The 12,500-nt window shown below is 33.4% G+C and overlaps 1 protein-coding gene across 8 annotated transcripts in view; it reads right to left on the reverse strand.

Annotated features, from left to right (window-relative positions):
* Window positions 1-12,500, reverse strand: part of LOC136842554 (dipeptidyl peptidase 4-like) — a 278,639-nt gene that overhangs the window by 95,976 nt on the left and 170,163 nt on the right. The gene's annotated exons all lie outside the window — the stretch shown is intronic.

The following is a 12,500-nucleotide window of genomic DNA, read 5'->3' on the forward strand; positions in this document are numbered from 1 at the left end:
ATATTTGCACACTCCAAGAAAAATCTAACTCATTAAATGATGTACAATACTATTACGATAAATCCCGTTCGTTAAAAATGCATTTTTTGAATGAAATACAAGGATGTGAATGCTGTTCATTAAAAAATATATAATGAAGTAATCCTGGAAAACAATATATGGAATTTTTCAGTATAAATCTGGTAAAATAAGAAAAAGAATATCAATATCAGCAAATAAGCTTAAGTGACCGACACTAAGCAAAAGTTCTGCGGAAATTACCAGCTATAAGAGGAAGAGTTGACCAATACATATAAAATAACTTGGGTCAGGTAAGTGTTGAAAATTAAAATCGCAACTGATAGTTATACATATTGTTATATTTGCCAACACAACTGCAAATGCCCATATGTTAAAAGAAAAAAAAAAACAATTTTACCATGAGAAATTGTTTATGAAGACACGTTTATAAATGACTGTATTTCTCATTTGCATTTAGTATCGTTGTGACAAACTACCAAATTTTGATGACTACATTCCAAAAAAAATTGAAGTAAAAAGGAAGGCTCGGTAAACTCTATAATTACACAACTGCAAATTATTCAAAACATAAATACAAAACGTTAAAAAGTAAAAAATGCACTGCATGTATACCAAAGAACGTCTTAGCTTGCTTTTTTTTTAAGGTACAAAAACATAAGCTTTACAATCATTCTAAAATGTGAGGCACTTTTAACAAATGTCATTAACAACTTCACTGCATGAGCCTGGATTATGGACTCATATTTCTAGCCTTACAAAAAAATCTAAACTTATATCTATTATCATTCGTACACAGAAAAAAATTTGTATGATAAAGTGGTGACAGCTCCTACTCCACACACATCAGTTTCTAGCAATAACCTCTATGCTTCATTATAAACATAGTGACGAGAGATATCCAATGAGCCTAGTAGGCTATATATGAAGTTTCAAATAAGTTACTTTGCTACAGTAAAGCAAAATTAACATAAGATGGCAATGGATATATTTCTAGAAGTTCCTAAATATTTAGATCAAAATTCTACAGTCAGTTGCAAAAGTAAATTATCTACAGTGACAATAGGGGAAAGCATACTTTTACACCCGCATTACGCACTGCATGTAAAACATACTCATTAAAAGGCTAGAAATAAAACCAACAAATTTTCACCGATATTCTTGGGTTCAAAACCTGAGCCACAATCATACAATTGAACAATTAAGCGTGCAATTAACATCTCGTTTTACGTTTAAATGATGAACTTGAAGCTCAAAGTAACTATTTAGAAGGATTTCAAAAACAGTTAAGAGCACATAATTGTATCTTTAAAAGCCACATGGCTTGTAAAAATGCCAGCATTTACTAATATTAAAATACGTCAGAAATTATCACCTGAACTATCACAGCTACATCGAAGCAAAATTCTAGGATCTACTACGGATCTCCATGACTACATTTTAAATAGTTCTAGGTTTTTGTGTCGCTACTTAAATGAAGTTTCCTATGTAATCATAAATCTATTATGCCTAGTTTAACACAAGTAATATTAGTACATTCATTCAACTAGAGTTTTTATTACAGTTATGTTACATCTTCAAATGCTCTTTTACTAAACCACGCCATTCAACTGTAAATGATCGTTTTCCCTAATGACCAGAGTAAACATATAATCAAGGTTTCATTTTGGTCATGCTTTATTTCTAACTCACATCCAAATACTGAGGAATTGAAAGTTTTCACTTTTTCTTAATATATTGTACATACGATTGCCGTCCATGATAAAAACTTGTATTAGTACAGTAATCGCAACTAAATTTTCTATCACTACTATTTATATAAACAATATATATATAAATAATATAATATATATATATATATATATATATATATATATATATATATATATATATATATATATATATATATTATATATATATATATACTTATATATATATATATATATATATATATATATATATATATATATATATATATATATATATCACTGATAAAAGTACTGCTTTCATGACATTATACGAATCATTAATTGATGCTAAAATCACTCAGACGAGAAAGGTTTCGTTATTCTTTGCACATGAAGAATATAATCTACTAACAAAATACTACATAAAACGGGCGCTATATTCAAATGATACTGGCAAATTATAACAAATTCATGTAGTACGTCAGCGTGAAGGCAGCTATCTAAATGACATAAAATAAAATATATCAAGGTTACTCCAACGACAAAATGCATATTGCACATATATATTAGGAATATATTTTACAATTAAACCAATTATGAATTATCTGCTTACTCTTGTTCAACTTGTTCTTTGCATCCTATATTACATGACATTATCATAAAGCAATTATTACGACATAGTATGTAATGGGAATCGAAAATTCGGTGGTCAGCCTCCCTTCAGGTTAGAAATGAAAGCATGCTAATATAAAAAAAAATGGTGAAATTTTCGTCAACCAAAAAGACGTTCGAAGTAAAAAAAACATGTCATAATCTACAGTACAGTGCAGGAGAGACAATTCTTTCCGGCGGGTCATTCAACCCTGATCGACTGTAACGTCCAGCTGATTGCTGTACAAAATGGGGCTGCAAGGTCTTCAAGAGGGATTATCCTGATTATGGACTAATTCCTGGATTTATAATCACGCTATCACACTCCCCTCTGACACCTGACATGCTTCTTTATTTACGTCGCCTAATTTTCTATAATCAGATAAAACAATGAGTAAATATATTGGAAAGTTTTCTGATTCCATATTAGCAATTTCATGCTGACTTTCATACACCGCACCGATAAATGTTCACTGATTTATATACAGGCCTATACATACATATATATATATATATATATATATATATATATATATATATATATATATATATATATATATATATATAATATATATATATATATATATATATATATATATATATATTATATGTGTAAATCTATATATATATACTGTATATATGTATGTGTATATGTACATGGTGTAAATCTATATATATATATATATATATATATATATATATATATATATATATATATATATATATATATATATATATATACAAGATTTGTAGGTACTAATGTTATCATTATCTTCTTAATATAATAAAGCAGTTTATATAAATAATGAACCATTCCATATTCAGATATATTTTTCTATAAAGTTCAAATATTTTTAACAAACCTTTTCAAATAGTATACAATGGACAACAAGTAACCACACAAACGTAATTACTCCGTATCATGTTTATCTCCTAAACTAAAAAATTCTTATATGCGTATTACCTCAAAGTTCACAAGCTACTACACCCTAAAAGCTAATGATATGCAAAATTTGTTGCGTAAGCAAGGGGCTTTATTATGATAAATGATTACTAGCCATTCACCATGAGCCACATATCTCTGTAATTAAGACGTAAGGAACATATCTTTTCAAATCACATTCCACAGCACAAAATTCTATCTAAAACACAAATCTAGTATTTAAATTTCTCTTGATAACCGTATCTTTACATAACTATGCAAACTGCGATGTGATGAAAACTATTCTGAACCGCGCAGAAAACAAAGAGGTTAATAATCATTAGTGTTTATTATTCTTCTCCTCTTCGCTACCACAGACTCCTCATTTTTGCAGCCCTCCAGCTCATTCCCATTCCTTGCTGCATTAGTCTTGCAAATGGATGTGATATTTCCATCCACCCTTGTACTACTCATTCTCCTCTATTCTCAGTTATGACGACTTCTATCGGTCTTGTTAGTTCAGCAGAATTTCTTTTCATATTTTTTTCACATTCTTGAGTGGTGAAAGCTCCTCTCCCCTCCCCTGCAAATGATCACTTCTCTTTATCAAGTTCCTTAACTTTTTCCTTGGGATGATTTATTTCTTAATTTTTCTCCTGCTTTCGAGACCTCTTTCTTTCTTGATTTTTTCTCTTGCAGCAGCACATTCCAAGGAAGTTGCAACAGCTGTTTTTCCTAAAGAGATTAGACCTGGTATAACAGGCAACATGAGTACATTCCCATCTCCCAGATCTTGGATAGCACCTCTGATACGTCGGTACAAATTCACAAACTTTTCTGATAAAAGGAAGCTTGCAACAGAAACTTCTCTCTCTTATTTTCAGCGACTTCTATCTACTCCATGCAAAACCATGAGCAAGGTCTATGTTCAGTTGTCTTCGTCACCTTAGGCGTTATACCACTCTATTTTCAGGTAGGCCTCCTAACTGACTCACCGTCAACCCATCTTTTTCATATATAGTGATTTATCATACAGACATTGTATGAAAAGGAGACCCTGAAGCTGTGACTGATGTAAATGCCTGTCCCAATAACCATGATTTTTTCCTGTCAAGCTTTATCATTGAAATAGTCACTCAATCCGTTATTTTGAGAAGTCCGGGCTAGGTAGCCACTGGTATCCCAGAAACAAAGGAAGTTTCTCATCAAAACATACGGCAGTGGAAAAAGTCATCATGAGTCACAAATCTCCTAATGTAAAATGATCTCACAGCGGAAGTAAGGTGAGGATTACGGATTACAGATCAGGATTAATGCCGTGCCAAACACCACAAAATATACTTCAATGATGTTATTCATGCTGAAGTGGTGAAGCACACCTCTGTACTGTAGGGACAGTTAAAGCCTTCTTTCAGCACTTGTCCAATACCCACACTGATGAGAATACCATTCCAAATTTTACATATGAAAAACTAGGCTCAATGAAAAATAAGTATTAGTAGCATTTTAATGACTTCCCGACATCCAATTAAAAAAAAGCATAGATAAGAATGAAATTCTACAATAAATGTAGCAAAACATGACTAACACCAAAAAATGGTTTATCTGAGTCTGGAATTCAGTTTCTTTGAAAACGAAAATATTTTGAAAGCTTCGCTTACTGCAATGCTCTATAAAAAAATTATCTTTACACGAAGAGCCCACCTGTGTTCTACGTCATGTTCTGTGTCATTACAATAAATATTACCACTTTAATCGTTAAGATTTCCATAATTCGATGTTTTCTTAGACTACAAGGTTATGTATTAGAATTATAATTTAACATTAAGATAAAGCTTCTATTCCCTACCGGTTTTAACACAACTCTAATTTTTCCCCATCTTCATTTTGAGCAACTCCAAGAGAGACGACTGCAAAAGACTTATAAACAATTTCCCATAATATGTTGGTATTCAATCAGGAATTTGAATATAAAACATTCCATACTTAAGACCGTCAAAAAAATATGTTAAACGAGAGAGAGAGAGAGAGAGAGAGAGAGAGAGAGAGAGAGAGAGAGAGAGAGAGAGAGAGAGAGAGAGAGATATTTGGAATATCACAGCAATGACTAAAACAAATTCGTGAATTTATTCGTTAACATCTCAAGATTAATGATTATCATTCTAATGACTGGGAAATATTTCAAAAAAATTAATCAATTACAAAACGCAAAAGATGCGTCCAGTTTCATGAAGTGTAACAATTACATAATACTGGAAAAACAATTATCCATTACTTCCTGCTTTAATTGGGACTTCCAGCTGACGGGTTACGAAGGGACTGGCAAATGACAATGCTATTTTGAAAGACAAAAAAAACGAAGAATAAGAGACTTAAGAAAGAACGGAGAAAAGACAACTAGAATATGAGGAAATATGTAAAATACATGGGAAGGAAACAGTGTTACATGAGAACGAAGCAATGCACAAGTTAAAAACAGATTTTAAAATCCTAACCACGCCGGAGTAGAGAACATTACATATTACTATTATCAAGATTTTACGCAACGACTTCTCATCGACATTTGCACTCGAAAGATTAGAGCAACTTACACGCTCAAGAGATTCATGCATGAGATTTGCTTAACAAAGCAGTCTCAACTCCATTTTGCTTATAATTCTTTTGATTACAAGTACTGTACAAAGCCCTTTCGTGTGGACCATGCAATGTAACATGCACGTGAAGGCTCCCGGCACAAGTAGCTATAAAATGATGAGCAACCTAATAAAGACCCCGAACCCCTTAAGGGAAGGAGGTTGCATTTTACGGCCCTAATTAGAAAGGAATTTCTTATGCACAGCTTTAAGTAACAGACACCACTAAAATAATATAACAATGCTGCAAGACCTACTAAAACTGCCTCAAGTCCTGAAGAAACGAGGCTGTACCTAGCAGCGCTAATTAACAAGTGACGTCTGAGTGACCCTTTCACAGCAGGTATATTCGGAATATGTTTTAAGTGCTCGCACCTTGATCTTTACCCGGGGAAATGGGGATTTGCCCTTGTTAAATCAAACAGTTTTAGAGTTTACCAGATAGTCATGATTTTGCTTTGGTTACGTAATCTAACATTAGCTTAGTCTGACAGAAACACAAAAAGTGAAGTAAAAGCATCTGACATTTCATTCTTAAAGCTCTTAAATGCCGTTTGCCTCTGTAACTCTTAAAGGACAGGAAGAGTGCCAAAACAAGGGAAGCTATATCTGACATTGTTCTAAAAACAAATACCAAACGTTTGACGGATTGATGAATAACGCGTATATTTAACGGATGAATACAGTTTTCCACAAACAACATATGCAAGAATACGCAATATCTGTCTTAAGGGAAGAGAAAGAAAAAATTCACTCCAAGGTTTCCTCACTGTTCTATTTTTATGTTTCTTTATTCACGTCCTTTTCATTACCGTAATATCTTTGAAAATTATATCAAAACTCTATCTTTAAATGTGCATGACACATCAACTAAATCAAAGATCTCTGCGAGTTTCATTTACAGTTGCAAATGAAATTTACTACACCTGTAAACTTTCAGCACTCTCCAAAAAGTATTTATAGTTCATGTAGATAATATAAGTCATGTCATACGCAACTGCAGCGGTTTTTTGTTTTTGTTTACACTGCACTTCCGTCTTCTTCATATAAAAGACGAAAGGACTCATGAGCATGATTCTTACCAGGAATCACAGAAATTCCAAGTGTGTAATGAAACATTGAGCAATCCACACATCACGGCAACAGCTATTTCTAGGTAGTCTTCTTTAGGTAAAAGTCATTTTCTGCAGTGAACTCTCAATATATCTATATATATATATATATATATATATATATATATATATATATATATATATATATATATATATATATATATATATATATTTATATATATATATATATATATATATATATACATATATATATATAATATATATGTATCATATATATTCAATTTGGATCATAGACTTTGTAGTGACAAGCGCATCCAAAAAGTGTGAAGAAATCGAGAAGCTAAGAGGGCACTGTATTTATTACAATTACATACATACCGTGTAGTGATCAGTAGATTCTATATGTATGTATATACATGCATACATACACACTTCATATATATATATATATATATATATATATATATATATATATATATATATATATATATATATATATATATATATATATATATATATATATATATATAATATATATATATATATATATATATATATATATATATATATATATATATATATATACGTGTGTGTATGTATGCCTGTCTGTATTTGTGTGTGTGTGTGTGTGATACACAAACAGTCACACATTCCCATCAAGAAAATGGTCCGTTTTTCTTTCAGCGAGAGCAAAGAATGATCAACTGAGGAGTGAGGAAATCGTTTATTAAAAGATCACGGGGTCACGCACAGGTGAAAACGACCATGACTCCTTGCATGTTCCTGCTTCTCCCTCGAGGGATATATATGATAGATTTCCTGCTACGTCGACTCACTCGGCAACAGCAATTTAATTCATGGTGCTGTGACAACATATATAAGGTCGTCGGTTCTACGTACATATATACAGGTATACCTAACACGTTGGTTAGGATGTCTTGCTTTGATGGGGCGCATAGTTTTTTTTTTTTTATCAGTGTCTTACTCAGAAGAATATTTGTTTATGGAATATCTATTTTACCTTCTTATACCGATAACTAAGTGCTTGTAATACCTTTAAACTTTCAAGAATCACACAAAGAGAGAGCAAAAGAGATTTCATTCATATAAATAACAATGAAACTATATTAACTTAATCCCTCAAAACATGAAAGATACTACTATGCAACAAATATACATTAACATATCCCATTACACCAACTGCAAGTTAACTCAGCAATTCTACTTTTGAAAACCAGGCCGTTTAAACTATACTGATAATATCTTAGTCTAACGAGAGAGAGAGAGAGAGAGAGAGAGAGAGAGAGAGAGAGAGAGAGAGAGAGAGAGGATCGTCAAAACTGCACGCCAATGCACAATTCTCATCTGAAATAACCTTACATCTGCGAACCACAAACTTCTGTGGGTATTTGTCCTTTCAGTCAGTGCATGAAATAATTCGGTAGAACAAAAACCATCAGTTTTCGTAGCGACCTTGAATCTCAGGCCTCGGAACTAGTAAGACCTGAGCACAAGATCTGGAGAGTACATGTAGTCGCGATCCTACTCAGCGTAAAAGTTGCCGGGATTCCCCGAAAATAACCTTGTGTTCCCCGCTGGACTCCCCTTCACCTTACTTTTACGTTCCCAACTTCTTCCATTTCATTTTCACTTGAAAAATCCACTGCATCCACCTTATTCCTGTGCAGCTGATTGAAAGATGAACCATTAGTTTGGGACATTGGACATAAGAAAGTGTTCAGTATTTTCAATTCTATTGCTTTATTTTAGAAGATTTGTTAATGAGCAGAGCAACACCAATAAGTTACTGCTGTGTAAACGAATACTCCGTATTCTTAATTTTCAGAGGGAGAATGGCATTTCCGAGGGATTTACGCTTACAGCGAAAGCCGACGACCTTGGTTTTGTAAATCTAGGAGGAACTTCCGCAGTATTTACAAGAAAACAAAGAAAGGAATAGATTTTGGATTCACAGAAGTAAAACGACTTTGGATTTTCCGTCACTATTTAGTGTGAGACGCTAAAATAAACTTATAAGTATAAAACAAAGTACTTGGTTTCCACCAAGATACCATCGTTATGACCACCAGGAAATCTAACACTGAACACAGGAAATGTCTAGCCTGAAGAGAAGGAAATTTACTAAAAAGAATATCTCATTAAAGTGGTCTCTCTTTATGTCAATTAAATTACTAGAAAAATTCATACTTACAACACAATGTACAGGAAATTCCTTCATTTTAGTTTTCTGTAACAGACACTTTTTCTGTCCACCCTCAGATCTTAAAAACTACTAAGGCTAGATCATCCTCCCTCCAATCACCAAACTTACCAACTGCAGCCCTCTAGCCTCAGTAGTTTTTATTTTATTTAAGGTTAAAGTTAGCCATGATCGTGCGTCTGGCAACGTTAAAGAACAGACCATCACCGGGCCGTGGCTGGAAGTTTCATGGCCCGCGACTCATACAACATTATACGCTGTACAGAAAACTCGATTGCGCCGAAGAAACTTCGGCGCATCTTTTACTTGTTTTCTTTCGTGAGCGAACGCTACTAAACGGCAAGTGTATAGTATAACAGTGAGAAAGTCAAGTCAGTCTGTCAGTAAGATTTCCATTACTTACAGCACTTCTTAAGAAGCAGCACAGGAATGACAGAATGAATATGTAAATGAATAATTAACGCTAAACAAGGGTTTCCCTCGGGGCATTATCATTATCACAACGCGTCTGATGAATGCTGATGAGTGAGAAAATAAAATCCTCTCATTTTGCGCATTAACGCAATTCCGCAGTTGTCGTCTTGGGTCCCAGAAAGACACAGGCAGCAAGAGAATACACAACTTCTTAAACGGTTAAACAATGACTGACGAAAAGTATTCTTTAAAAATCACGTGCAAATCAGTTAAAAACAACGACAATACATTTATGGTTACAAATTCTTGTTGATCACCATGTTCATCAACATCGCGTTCACAGCGCGCAGACTACGCACATTGCTGATTTACAGTTAAAAAAATTACTATTACTTAACCACACCTACACAAACGTACATACGAAATTTGGAGATGAATTTAAAGATGCCAGACTGAATTTGGATGTATCATTCGTTATCACAAAAAGCCAGAAAGTCTCAACAACCTATGAATATACTCTTTTCTTAAAGCAGAGAAAGAATATACTTATTAGTGACAGGATATAAATAAACTAGGAAAAAACTTACGTCGTTTTATTCCCGACTCTCTTCGCACAGGCCCCATTATTCTATATAAAAAAACTTAACTGTTTCTACGAAGTATTATACTTCAATGTCACTATCGCCATACGAAAAACGACAAAAGAGCAACAATATATATTCAAATGTATAAGCCTGATTCTACGACGCAACGCTGGACTTTATCATAAACAACAAACAGCATTATTATTTAGGCAATAAAGATACTGTATTTGTAAAGTAAGACAGCGACGCCTTACAGCTGAATATTCATAATGAGACAACTTGAGTGTCGATTTATTTTTTCCTGAAGTTCGTAAAAATATATAAGCAGATATCTGGAAACGAAGCTCAAACTCATATTTCCCCTAAAACCTTCTGAATTAGAGACATCATCTCCATACCCAAAACCACGACAAAGAACGCCATCTCACTCTTGCCTGACTCTACGTTCAACCTTCCATAGAAACAAAGTCCAAAAAGTCCCAGGGAAAAGCATTTCAAGGAGAGCCACCGACAAGCTAAGCTGCTGGATGTCTGGCCATCAACAGGCCCAGGTGGCCACGCCTGCAACCTGAGACAAAAACCAGCTGCAGAGAAAGTGGGGCTGCCACCGCAACCAAGTCATTACAGGATATTTGAACAGTTTCCCACTCTTCGTAATGGCCGCTCCTCGCTAATGGCTAACAAAATGGATAGGATTTTTACGGGGAAATACGTTCCATCTCCCAAACTGTATCGGGTTACTAAATGGCAAAGACGGGACGATAGGTGGGGTAAAACAGGCACTATAATGAATTACTTTTGGAATTAGCCGAGACGAAAATTACGGAAGTATGAAGTTTTGAGTTCGTTTACATGTACTTGGGCGTATTTAAACTTTTCTCTCTCTCTCTCTCTCTCTCTCTCTCTCTCTCTCTCTCTCTCTCTCTCTCTCTCTCTCTCTCTCTCTTTAAACCAGATTTCTTTAACCACTTTCAGTCACAAAAATTGAAAGTGAAAAGCTAATTTACATATTTTGAAGAGTTGCAAAAGAACAACTTTCAGAGATAGGAAACTTTCTTCTCGGGAGGAACTGGCGAAAAAGCAAGATGAAACATTATCATCTTTGGAAGTACCAGCTATCCATTCCTGGTTATCACAGGGAAATCAGCTAGAACTTGGGAATCAACTTCACGGCCTTTCTCAACGTCCTGTTTAAACAACCGAGAATTCACAGCTTACAGATAAAATTCTCATACATCAGCGTCACACAACTGAAAGATTTCGATGTTTGGTTCAACTTTGGGGCAAAGAATTTTCACATCTAGATGAGATTAATGTTGAAGAGAGAGTGTTTCTGGTTAAAGATGATAGTTTATCAAATGGTTATGTCAAATGTAAGTCCAAAAGGCAGCAGAAGAAAACATGAACGTACGTTTGAACTTTGCACGATCAATTCCTAGAATATTTCCGTCTCCAATTCCAAAGATCGAAGAACTTTTAATTACATATTCCAATTCCAAGTTAATGTTACTAAATAGTAACTAATACATCACACTTGACAAGAGACATACGAGTACTCCCATATATGTATTAAATTTCCAACATTCGTAACGTATATGCACATATACTTTATACATATATACATACATACATATATATATATATATATATATATATATATATATATATATATATATATATATATATATATATATATACACACACACGAAGGGGAGCAGACACTCAAGACAGTAGACATAATGGAGCTATGGAAAGGCATTCTATTTTCTATCCATTTATTACCCTCAATCACCAGTCACCATCAATCCAACTACTCATTGCATAGTTTGCTCTTGTTTTTAGCCTCTGTGTCTGTGCTCCCCCCCCCCCTCCTGTCCTGCATTTCTTGTTAGCCTGCTTTAAGCTAGCATTGTGGGTGGGTGTTTTGTGGTTCTTGCCTCTGCTATTGTTTTTTTTCCCTTTGTCCTGTTTTTTAACTGCTAATATGGTGCCAATAATTATGTAATGTGTATATCTCTTATCTTTTATACGAAAATACTGTGTATTTTAATCGCTATTTCAGCCTGGAAAATGTATCAAGCGATACGAAACGTCGGCTTCTTAATAAACGGATAGAAAACAGAATGCTTTTCCACAGCTCCATTATATATATATATATATATATATATATATATATATATATATATATATATATATATATATATATATATATATATATATATATATATATATATATATATATATATATATATATATATATATATATATATATATATATATATATGTGTGTGTGTAT

Source organism: Macrobrachium rosenbergii, chromosome 10 (genome assembly GCF_040412425.1).
Source record: "Macrobrachium rosenbergii isolate ZJJX-2024 chromosome 10, ASM4041242v1, whole genome shotgun sequence".
Taxonomy (NCBI): domain Eukaryota; kingdom Metazoa; phylum Arthropoda; class Malacostraca; order Decapoda; family Palaemonidae; genus Macrobrachium; species Macrobrachium rosenbergii.